This window comes from Megalobrama amblycephala, linkage group LG7 (assembly GCF_018812025.1).
Source record: "Megalobrama amblycephala isolate DHTTF-2021 linkage group LG7, ASM1881202v1, whole genome shotgun sequence".
Classification (NCBI taxonomy): Eukaryota; Metazoa; Chordata; class Actinopteri; order Cypriniformes; family Xenocyprididae; genus Megalobrama; species Megalobrama amblycephala.
The window spans coordinates 57,723,521-57,733,298 of NC_063050.1; the positions used below are offsets into that span (position 1 = coordinate 57,723,521).

General features: G+C 42.8%; 1 long non-coding RNA gene across 1 annotated transcript; it reads left to right on the plus strand.

Annotated features, from left to right (window-relative positions):
- Window positions 1-3,191: 3,191 nt before the first annotated feature.
- LOC125271493 lies at window positions 3,192-3,924 on the plus strand. The gene is made up of 3 exons (XR_007185653.1): window positions 3,192-3,410; window positions 3,631-3,690; window positions 3,885-3,924. It is a non-coding gene; the product is annotated as an uncharacterized LOC125271493 (long non-coding RNA).
- The last annotated feature ends 5,854 nt before the right edge of the window (window positions 3,925-9,778 follow it).

Consider the following 9,778-nt stretch of genomic DNA (forward strand, 5'->3'; position numbering starts at 1 on the left):
TCGTGAACACAGTGGCACCACGGAGATGTTCCAGGGCCGCTGGGACGAGAGGAAGGGGATATCTGAATTTGACGGTGATTTTGTTGAGAGAGCGATAGTCAATACATGGCCGCAAGCCTCCGTCCTTTTTAGCCACAAAGAAGAAACTGGAAGCAGCAGGGGAAGTAGACGGCCGGATGTTTCCTTGGGCTAGGGCCTCCTTGATGTAATCCTCCATGGCCTTCTCCTCCGGGATGGATAGTGGGTAGATCTTACCCTTCGGCACTGGTTCACCTGGAAGCAGGTCGATGGCACAGTCCCATGGACGGTGTGGAGGCAGCTTGGAAGCCCTCTGTGGGCAGAAGACGTCGCTGAAGGGGGCGTAACACTTGGGGATGTCGATGGAGCGTTGTTCAACTGGACTCTCGATGGATGTTGCACAGAGGGAGAGCTCAGAAGATGGAGAAGGTGGCACAGGAAGTTCAGTTAGACAGCGAGAGAAACAGGTGTCGCCCCACTTCAGGATTTTGCCCGTCTTCTAGGAGATGGTCGGGTTGTGCTACTCCAACCAGGGGCGCCCCAGAACCACGTCAGCAGTGGAATCCTCCAGAACCAGCAGATGTAATTCTTCTTGATGTAGTAGGCCAACTTGAAGCTTGAGAGGTCCTGCCACAGTGCGGACATGTTTACGGCTGAGAGGCTTGCCTGTGATGGAGCTGATCTGGTAGATCGTCGGAGACGGAGAGGTCTTGAGACGTAGCTGCCAGCAGAGGGCGCCGGAGACGAAGTTGCCGGCTGACCCTGAGTCGAGGAGCGCGACCACTGTAAGGGAGATATCAGCGGCAGTAAGATTGACGACAGTGGTGAGTGGTTTCATCTTTTGAGTAGAAGGAATGATGGCACTCACCATGGGTCGAGGAGGTCGTGTGGGGCACGCCGCAATCGCATGCCCAGGAGCGCCACAGTAGAAACATAAGTTCAGGGTCAGCCGACGGCGGCGCTCAGCAGGGGATAAGCGTGAGTTCTCAACTTCCATTGGTTCGTTGGCTGGTTCTGGGGAGCTGACGGGTTCGGATCGGCAGAGGAGCATGTTGGGAAGTGACTGGTCCTGGTGCTCTTGGAGGCACGCCTGCATACAAGTGGCACAGCGGATGGATAGCTGGATGAACTTCTCGAGGCCGATGGAGTGCTCGTATGCAGCGAGATGCAGCCGTACCCGAGGTTCCAATCCTTGACGATATGTGGTAATTAGAGCTTGTTCGTTCCATCCGCTGACTGCAGCAAGCGTTCTGAATTGCAAAGCATAGTCGTAAATGGACATCGATCCTTGTTTTAAATTATAGAGTTTCTCACCAGCAGACGAATCTGTAATGGGTTTCCCGAACACCTCCCGGAAGTGGGAAATAAACGCAGGATAGGATTGCGTCACTGCACCACGTTGTGCCCAGATGGAATCGGCCCACTTCAATGCTTTGCCGCTTAACGGAGAGATGAGAAAGGCTATTTTTGGAGGTATCGCTCGGGTATAGGTGCGGCTGCATCTCCAGGACCAGTTCGCATTGCAGCAGAAATCCGCTGCAATCCTCCGCCGATCCTGAGTAGGGCGCCGGTTTGGCCATGGGACTGGCGTACGGCGGCGGTGAAGAAGATCCTGTGGTACTGGCTGTGGTGTTCGTGGTGCAGGTGAGGGAGAAGTGACTGGAGATGGTGGCGGTGGATTGGTGGTGAGGGTTCGCCGAAGCGCATCCACCAGGGCCTGAAATGGATCCGGTTGGCTCATACTGGGTCTGCGGTGTTGGTCCGGTCTTCTGTTGCGGTACACAGGAGGCAGACACAGATGTAAAACAGGTAACTTGTGTTTATTGACACCAGTAGAGCATGGATCATGAAACAGGTAAGCAGAGTAGATTCAATGGATGATAAGATGGTAATAATGGAGATAGTTACTGTCCTTTTCCTTTTCAGATGTGGAGATGAATGAAACACGCTGGAGCTTGGAGATCGCTGGAGGTGACTGGAGCTGACTGGAGCACACCCACACAGAGGACGAGACACACTGAGGGAAGGAGACACGCTGGAGACAGGTAAGTATGGAGCGAGGAGTCCTTGAGGTAAGCATCAACAGAAGTATATGCGAACGAGACCGGACATGGTGTGCTGTGTGTGTGTGCTCTTTATGGTGCTGCTGATGAGTGTGGTGACGAGGTGCAGGTGTCGGTGATTAGTACTCTGGAGATGGTGTGCGCTGGGATTGGTTGAGGTTGGAACCTGACGTGTCTGTGACACCTATAATGCCATGGGTCAATATGACTCATTTCCACTTTTGAGTTCACTTTCTGAAATAATGTTTTTTTTTTTTCTCCTTGAAATTCTTTAACATCATTTAGGGTCTTTAACTTGTATGCAAGTTATTGACACAATGTGTTATGAAAAGTCTGAACACATTTTGTGTGCAACAATTTTGTTTAGAGTCATTCTAATCCTAACACTTTCAAATTCATAGGTACTTAAACATACCCTAAATAAAAACATTTCCTTGATGTACATTGTTGTTATGTCTTGTCCTTGCTGCACTGTGAAGGTGAAAGGGAGCTTTCCCACATTTCTTCTCAGTGCTGCAACAGTCTTTGTCACACACACAATCACATGTTAATTTATTAAGATGTTGAACCAGGTTAGATAGTATGACATGCAGAACTAGAGTGACATACAGAACTAAACACAAATACATTGCATGATTTTTTTTCAATGTCAACATAAACCTCCAAATACAACCTAACTGTTAAAAGTGGTGAGCTTAAGTGCCAGTCCAATGCCAATTGTTTGTGCCTTTTACTACCTGGATTTGTCCACAAATTGAGCAGGTTAAATACAAAGGCGTTATATAAATAAAACTTCTTCTTCATACACTTTTCATACACTCTGAAGTGTATCAAACAGTTGGCCTCTTTATTTCTTTGTTACTGCTGCTGATACATTTTTATGTTTAAGATTATATTTGTGGATTTCTACATTCCTAATAACACTGTTCTCTTTTCCCTTCAGGCCCAGGAACTGTGTCAGATGAACTCACAGAGGCAGGCCTAATCCAGAAATATTTCTCAGAGGGCCACACATATGACGTGATCCTTGATTTTCTTGGAACAAAACATAACATTTTCCTGAGTCTGAGCACCTTAAAGAGAAGGCTAAGGAATGCAGGTGTAACGAGTTAAAGTAAATACAATTTGAATGTTACACATTGCTTTTCACTAAAATCCTTCAAATGTATTTTATATTTATTTATTCCCGTTTTCTTTGAGTAATATGTTGATTCTACTGTTCACTATTTAGAGACTTTTATTTTGACATTTTCTTCTGGCGCTTTGCTGACGCCATTTTCGAGTGACTGCGCGCCTCTCGCCAGTTCACATTGGTTATGCTGGGGAGAGGTAAGCGTTTCTCTGCATTTTACGAGTGAAATATGTTGACAAAGTTTATAAATCGACTAAATATCTTATTGTAAATAGTACTGAGACTATTTGCAGTGTTCTGTTGTATGTTTTATACGTGAGTGGATTGAGAATATAAAGTTATATCGTGTGGGCCGTATGATATGCTATTCGCATGGTTTAGAGTTATCAATCAGCTAACAAATGTTATATCATACAGGTTTGTCTTATGAAACACCCACAAGAGAGAGATATGAACTTTATTCATATTAATCAACAGGTATTTCACTCTTTATTGTCTTTTGATGTCCTTTTATACTCTTGTACTGTGTTAATACTGTAATGTTTCAATGTTAATGTTTATTTTTTCTATTGTAACACAAAATGAGTTCACATTGGTTATGCTGGGGAGAGGTTTGTCTTATGAAACACCCACAAGAGAGAGATATGAACTTTATTCATATTAATCAACAGATGGAGTGAAGTTAATGCTGGCTCTGGCTGACATTAAATCCCTTTTTTGGTGAACGACATCAGAAGTGTCCTGAGTCTTCTTACACACAACACAGATAGTGGTAACGGCGGTCAGCAGAGGACCGGTTACACAGGCCTAACAAGAAGAACAGACTATACTCCCAGTGGCACTGTGGATGCAGCTATTACACATGAACTGACAGGCTCCGGTCAGCTTTTAGGCTACAGAGCTCTGTGGCAGACATTGCGACAGAAGTATTTCATGACAGTTAAAAGGGACGATGTAATGCATGCAATTCGCAGACTGGATCCATCAGGAGTTCAACTTTGCCATAGACACAGATTTGTCCGAAGAGGGTACTTTACAGCAGGACCAAACCAAGTATGGCATGTTGATGGGTATGATAAGCTCAAACCATTTGGTGTTGCCATCAGTGGCTGCATTGATGGGTTTTCTAGGAAAGTGATGTGGCTCAGAAGTGGCAGCTCTAATAACGACCCAGTGATAATTGCTCACTATTACCTGCAGTGTGTATCAGACTTCGGACTTCCAGCACGCCTTCACACAGACTGTGGGACAGAAAATGGCACTATGGTAGTCATTCATTGTGCATTAAGAGCACATCATACAGATGACTTTGCAGGAGCCCACAGTCACATGTATGGCACATCAACTGCAAATCAACAAATCGAAAGTTGGTTTTCCTTTTTCAGAAAGCAAAGGTATAGACCTTTTAAGATATATTAAAAAAATGTAATTAAATGTACTATTTAGTCACTTTTTTGTCACATGACAGAGGATTTCAGTTGTTAACATGTATTATGAGAGTAACACTAGATTAAAATGTTATGCAAATCTTTTTTCCTGATGCTATAGTTTTCTTTGCATTGAGATATAATATATATACAGTGGCATGAAAAAGTATGGGAACCCCTTACAGAATCTGTGAAAATGAGAATTATTTTAATAAAATAAGAGGGATAATAAAAAATGCATGTTACTTTTGTTTAGTACTGTCCTGAGTAAGATATTTTACATAAAAGATGTTTACATTTAGTTCACAAGACAAAACAATAGCTGAATTTATTAAAATAACCCCATTCATAAGTATGTGAAGCATTGATTCTCAATACTGTGTGTGGTTACCTGATGATCCACGACTGTTTTTATGTTTTGTGATGGTTGTTCATGAGTCTCTTGTTTGTCCTGAGCAGTTAAACTGAGCTCTGTTCTTCAGAAAAATCCTCCAGCTCCTGCAGATTCATCAGTTCCCTTTCGAAAGGGAACTCTACTCTGCGTTCGAAAACGCATTGGGGAAACGTCACGTGACCCAGGTGTCTGAAAGCACTATCCAATAACTCCAATTCCTATTGGCCGGCGACAGCCTATGACGTCATACGGCACGACCCGGAAGTATAAAGGAGCGCCTGGAGAGACAGCCAGTATCTCATCGTCTTTCGGTCCTGTTCTGTCTGATTGCATCTATACCAACTCCGGTAGGGTTTTTTTTATTATGCCTTACAAACGTTCATGAGAGTGTGTTTATCCGTGTCCCAGGGTTTGACACTTGATATACATATCTTTCTGGGCGTTCTCTGTCTGGAGAGGAGCACGCATACACAGTGCTTGAGGGCACTGCTGTGTGTTTGTCTGTTGTTTACTCTGTTCTCGTTTGGCACTCTTCCCGAGGGAAGAGCTGTCTGCATCTGTGCCTGTTGATTCTGTCCCCGTTTGTGCTGAGGCTTAACGGTGGCTGCAATCATAGGGCTCGCAGATGAGCTCGTTGGGAAGTTTGAGAAAGTTTTATTCTCTCTCAACTTCCCCGCGGCTGGCGAGAGTGACCGGATGACGATGACGTTCGTGTTTGACGTCATTGCGTCCGGCGGCGAGCGCTCCTCTGGCTGGTGTATGCGAGCTGCTGTGTGTTTGGGACGTGCTTCTCGGCGGGCTTCAGCTGCCGGGAGAGCGCATTAAGAAAGGGGCCGCGCGCAGACGGCTCAACGAGCGGTTCCTTTCTGTCCATTAATACAGCAGCTTGCATACTTTCCATTCCTTTATGATCTCCGCGTTTGAGATCGGGAGGGCATGGAAAAACCCCTAGCCGTTCAGATTTGTATCTGAACCCAGACAGACGGGAGGAGGAGGAAGCGAGAGTGAGACGGGTGATCGATTGTAAACACTGTTGCATTTGTAATCGATCCCCCAGCTATATAGGGCGGTTTATATCTACCCTCTCCTCTTCTTCCTCCACCTCCTGTATATATATGCATATTTATATGCATGTTTGTATGTATAATTGTATATATGTGTATATGTAGACACATATCATGCTCAGATGCTTCTTATGGTCAGACTAATGGCTGGGGCCATAGTCATTATTTCTATCAACCCGCTGTTTTTGTTTGATAGTAAGAGGATCTTTTAGGCTTAAAAGAACCTTAGATTCCATCCTTTCATGTAAAAAGGAGCATTAGGAGTTTTTTGGTTTTCAAGCTGCAGGAGGGTCTATATTTTATTCGTTTAAAATAAGACCTTATTTTCCTGTATAATTTTCTGAGCATGTAGTCAGGAAAATTAGGGGGTTTTGGGCAAAATAGCTGATAGCACTCGTCACTTCAGTTAATATGTAAATGTTTAGGTCGGCCTTAACCCTCTGGAGTCTGAGGCTGATTTGGGGCTTGGAGAAGTTTTGACATGCCCTGACATTTGTGCTTTTTTCAGTTGTTCATAAACATATAAATGACAAAAGTGTCATTACACTGTATTCAGCACAAACTAGGGTACAATAATATGTGAGGAACATGTACGTACATGTTTGTATTTTTGAAGGACTAATGTTTATGCGTGGTTATTGAAAAAACAAAAAACTTAAGTCACTGAAATAAGGCCAAAAAAAGTATATTAAATCTGTGTTCATAAGACTTCTGGGTATTGGAGGTTGTAGACTAGAGTTTTTGCTTCAGAATTATGTAAAAATTATGCTGCCTACTCCTTCATATAAAACAATAGAGAGATTTAAATTTTCTAAGACAGTTTTGGTCAAGAAACACAGTATGCATGGAGGCGTGAATCCTCATGTATAATGGGTGATTCTCACCTGAGAAGACAAAAGAATTGAATAATAATGACCTGAAATGACTTGCATATTAATGAGGCCTTTCAGTCAGGTAGGCTGTGAAAAAACCCTCTGTGATCATGCTGATAACAGGATTAAAGTCCACTCAGGACAAAAAAAAAACATGATTTTTGTGATCTCATGCATGCACGTATTATTGCACATGATATGAAGAAAATTTTGTATAGGCCTATGTTAAATTACACTACCAGTCAAAAGATTGAACACATTGCCATTATAATGTTTTTAAAAGAAGTCTCAAGTCTCTAACCAAATAATGGTTTTCTATTTTAATATACTTTAAAATATAATGTATTTCTGTGATGCAACGCGTCTGAACATTCCTACCTCTAGGGCATTTCATATAGGCTACTATATTTGTCATATTATAGAGCCTAAATGTTGATGTGCAGTTGACAAACTATACATCATTAAAAAGATCTAAGACTCAAGCTTCACATTTTGACTCTTAAAATCTTATATTGACCATAATTTCTTAATATGCTTAAAAGCATACACATTTGGAGAAATATTGATGGATTCTCATATGTTTATATCAATTTTCTATACAGAGGAGTAATATTTATTATTCTATATTTATTGTTATCATTATGAGCGCTGGATGCTGTGTTTTTAATTCATACTCAAAGCCGGAGGGCGCTCTGCCCCTTTTGTCCACAAATGCCTCAGTAAAAGAAGAGGCATATCATGTGACAATCAAGGAACTAACAGAGGCAAGAGATCGCTAAATATGGCTATTCAAAACACTTTTGAAGACAATAAATACACGATTGAGATGACGAATGCATGTATTGACTGAATTTGCGTCTGAATATCGCTCGCTCCGTGGGCGTGGCCGCATTAGCGGATAATGAGCTGATACACAGGCTTCTGACATGGCTCTCTTTTCATACAGATTACATAAACACAGAAGGTTTGTTTTCGATTTGACTTACATGTTTTAAAACCTGACATCTTAACGTTTTTTTAGACATAAGTTTAATTTTTTTGTCATTAGTATTCACTAAGTTACAGTTCATTTTCTAAGAACTATCAGATTGGACTTCGTTCAGAGGGAGAGGAGAGATCACGCATCATGTTAGTTTTCTTTATTTTACAAAAAGCACAACATTTTGTTTTTACTCTGAGTGTACACAAATGAAAGAAGATATTCCACAGATTAAAATGGTGTATAACTCTTAATTGTATGTGCAACATTGACAGAGTATTTTGAGTCTCTTTCACACTGATAAGAAAAAACCACGGTGGTATCGCCGGCGATACCCTCAGACCTCAGAGTGTTAATCGGCCTCCTGACATTGTTTGCTTGTGAGCTTCACTTTCTTTCTCTTATCCATGAGATTTGGAGGTGAAGCCTAGGCCTCACTAGGCTTGTGGCCCTGTAAGAAGGCCCGTAGCTTAGCGGCCAGGCTAGGTTGTATAGTTCCTAGTTCTGGCCTCCTCCCGAGGGAGTTGTTAGGCTGTATGCCCATTATCCCCTTGCTTATGTAGGTGCAATTGTGAGATTAACAGCTAGGCTGTAGACTGTTTTGACTCCCTGATGCTGTCTCTCAGGTGGTAGGCCCTTATCTTTGCGTAGATAAGTTATGCAGGTATTGCTAGGCCCCACTTCCTAGAACTTTCATGCTAAAGGAAATGAATTCCTCTGAGCCACTTGATATCTGTATTTATCAAGTTTGACTGGACGATGCTAGTTTTTAGCTTTTCGTCTTCTAAGGCTTAGAACAGATTTGAGGATCTGTATGAGAGTGTTTTTCCATTTTAAACAGCATGTATTTCAAAGTTTTTATGTTACTTTGAGTTCTAGACTTTTGCCCTACATTTATATGTGAGCTTACTTATGCTGCCACAGGTTAGCACCTGTTCTCTTAATAGTAAGCCCTTTTTGCTGTAAAGCGGCCTCTATTTGAGAGGATGGTGACTATATATTCCCCAGTTAAGAGGTTTATTTGTGTCACTGAGTGCATCACCTGTTGGATTGCATACTCAGGGTAGTTAGAACCACTTTTTGAGGAAAGTTGGTATCTATTTAAGCTCCCTGGTGATCTTGTTAGCGGCTATATTGCATATAACTTGGATTGTAGGCTTTATGATGTTTAGCCTCCTTCTAGTTAGCTGTTGTTTCTACAATGCTGCTTAACTGATCATGGTTTGCTCACATATGTACACTGCCACAGGCCCTGCCACGTGTTTGTTTGAGTTAGTAGGCCTTATAGCCTCCCTTAGACCATGTTGCCTTTGTTTGGTTCCCTTTAGTCACATGTTTAGGGTACATTGCCTGTTGGAATGTGTAGCTTAGCGCAGGTAGCAGTTAGCTTTCCATAGTTATGATTGGGTTAGAGCTGGTTCCCTGTAGCTTGGTCCCCTTTTAAATTCACGAGCTGCAGCCACATGTCATTGAATCGGCAGGGAATTATCTATATACACTTTCGCTGGCCAGGGGCCCAAGTGGTAGATCCAACCCCCTCTTAGCGGGTTGTTTATCGTCCTTGGGGCCTAAACACTGCCACGAGCTGATGCCACGTGTCCGTTGAGGTTATAGGCCCATCCAGGCCTTCCTTAATACGTGTTGGCGTACGTTGTACTCCTCTTGCTTTAAAGAGTAAAAGGTGCTTTTACTGAGTACACTGCTGAGTACACAACTTGGGTTGTGTTGGGTGGATTGTCGTAAGGGCACTGTGCAGCTTCTTATTGCTGCCATGGAAGTTGTCTGTCTGCCCCAGGCTAGGACAGACGTTCAGGATGGCTCTTATAAAA